The sequence below is a fragment of the Gavialis gangeticus genome, unplaced genomic scaffold, assembly GCF_001723915.1.
Source record: "Gavialis gangeticus isolate Ggan-Ray unplaced genomic scaffold, GavGan_comp1, whole genome shotgun sequence".
Lineage (NCBI taxonomy): Eukaryota > Metazoa > Chordata > Crocodylia > Gavialidae > Gavialis > Gavialis gangeticus.
In genome coordinates, this window is record NW_017729032.1 from 48,056,899 (window position 1) to 48,059,161 (window position 2,263).

The following is a 2,263-nucleotide window of genomic DNA, read 5'->3' on the forward strand; positions in this document are numbered from 1 at the left end:
CGGTGATATTTAGAGCACGTGAAGTAAAGTCTGTGCATAGGACTTTGCAGGTTTTCACTGCAAACAGATAATTGAAGGACATGACCCTGCTTTACTCATTGCAGTAGCTCTAGTCCCACTGAAGGGCTTGTCCTTTCTATAAAATTACAAGTTATCAGGCTTTTACTTCTTACATTTACAACGTCCCAACTTTTCATGCACGGTTATCACAGCCCTTATCTTCCTGACAGTTTGTCAGCAGTGTCAAGTGTACACCATCTCAGTTACCATTACCTGTTACTAAGCCAGAACCTGCATCTGTGCGTGTGTTATGACCCCCCCTCCCCCACTTCTCGCATACTGGCTTCCAATTTTGTTTGTGCAAATTATGGGCACAAACCTTTGCCTATCAATAAGGTTTTAACAACATTAAGAGAATTAAATAACCTTTGACTGAGAGTTTGATCAGGTCTCTAGTCATCCAAAGATATTGACCAACATGAGATATGAAGCACTTCAAATCCTGCCCTAATTTGAAGCTTTCCTTAATCTGGACTACTGACAGTCCAAATGTACAGGCCACTCCCAACTAAAGTGTTTCAAAAATGTCCAGGAGTCCATGCTTTTGTGACTCACAGCTAAGGGGCAAGTATCACAGCCTGCCTCTTGGTCTTGGGCACCCAGAGACTTCTCTGGACAGCCTTAGGGCCATCTGACCCTGAAGTTTCTGCTTAGCACTTCCTGCCATTGCTGGGCTGATCAGTTTTAAACATTCTGTATTCCTAGCTGGAATAAGGCACGGGGGCCCAGCATCTTTGCCGCCACATTCACAGAACAGCACTGTGAGATATTGGCTTTGCTCTGCTCGTGGCAGAGTCTTTGCCTTCTGGGCGATGCTTTCTGTTTTCCTCCAGTATGCCTCCCAACTAATGTGCCTCTGCATGAAAATGAAAGCACCAGGACCTTGGCACTCAAAATACACCTCACCCTCCTCCTCAAGCTATGCTACGTGCTCAGCACATCCAAGAGCTACATGCCAGAGGAGGAAGACCCAGCTCCATGGAGGCAGTGGCCTTCTCTGGTACCACCTACAGACTGCCACTCTTGGGCTCAGGAGACAATCACCGATTAACGGGAACTAGCCCTGAGGACCTGGTGTAAGTTCATGGTGAGCAGGGTCACTTTCCTTAAGACCTGCACCATTTTGGCCCTGTCACTTGAGACAAACCAGTAAGACAAGGGTAGCAAGTGATTTCTGGAAACTGGCACCCCTCCTCCCCCCCACAGCCTCCAGTCTGCTGCCTTACACTTTTGAAAAGTCAAGTCCACAGCTCAAACAGCTGTCCAGGAGGTATATTATGCCATCCAGAAGGCACTGGAACAACACTTCTGCCTGACCAAACACACAAGAGATCATAACTGAATTTGATACCTAGATAGGCTTTCTGAACAGCACTGAGGCCACTGATAGCACCCACGTTTGCATATAAGTGCACAACTTCAAGGACACCAACAGCAAGGTGTGTTTATCATGCTGCATGGCATTACAGATGATTGGGGGTGGTTCACCCACATGATCACCAAGCAAGGTCCATGACATCAGAGTCACCAAGAATGTACAGCAGATATAGGGAATATTTGCCTACAGCACTCAGCATAGAGTTGGAAGGGACAACTATCTACCCCCAGGCCTACCCACTGCTCCCACAGCTTAGGAGTGAGTTCAGGCTCCCACGGCCCTTTACCAGACACTCGGCTATGAGGATCTTCAACTACCAGACAACCGTGGGCTGCATCTTTGGGCGTTTCATGCCATAGTAGAGGGCCCTGGCGGATGCACCTAGACACTAGTGAACGGTACCTATCCTAGATGATCATACTGGCCTACACTATCTGAGAAGCCAGGGGCAAGACCTCTCCAGAGGCTGGCATCAGGCCTCAGAGACTGAGCATCTGTAGCATCACAACTGTCAAGGTGTTTGAGATACAAGCCCAGATGAACTGCTTCAGGCAGCACTGGGCTTTAAGGCAGCACCGTGTAAAGTGCAAACAGACACAAAAGACAATTCATTAATTTGTTCTTAAACATTTTATTAAATGTTTCAAACAATCAAACGCTGCAGGCTGCACTTTACAAACCAGAATGGATGCAGGGGTTGCTGCATGAATTGGGAGGTAGGGAAAGGAGTGGAATGTCCTGAAGAGTAGTCTAGCCCTGCCATCACAGATATACTGACTCCCCATGGAGAGGAGGGATTTTTGGAGGTGGGGGGGGGGGGGGGGG

The 2,263-nt window shown here is 47.9% G+C and overlaps 1 protein-coding gene across 1 annotated transcript in view; it reads right to left on the minus strand.

Annotated features, from left to right (window-relative positions):
* The window catches only part of SLC7A1 (solute carrier family 7 member 1), a 45,642-nt gene that overhangs the window by 21,010 nt on the left and 22,369 nt on the right, over nt 1-2,263 (minus strand). The gene's annotated exons all lie outside the window — the stretch shown is intronic.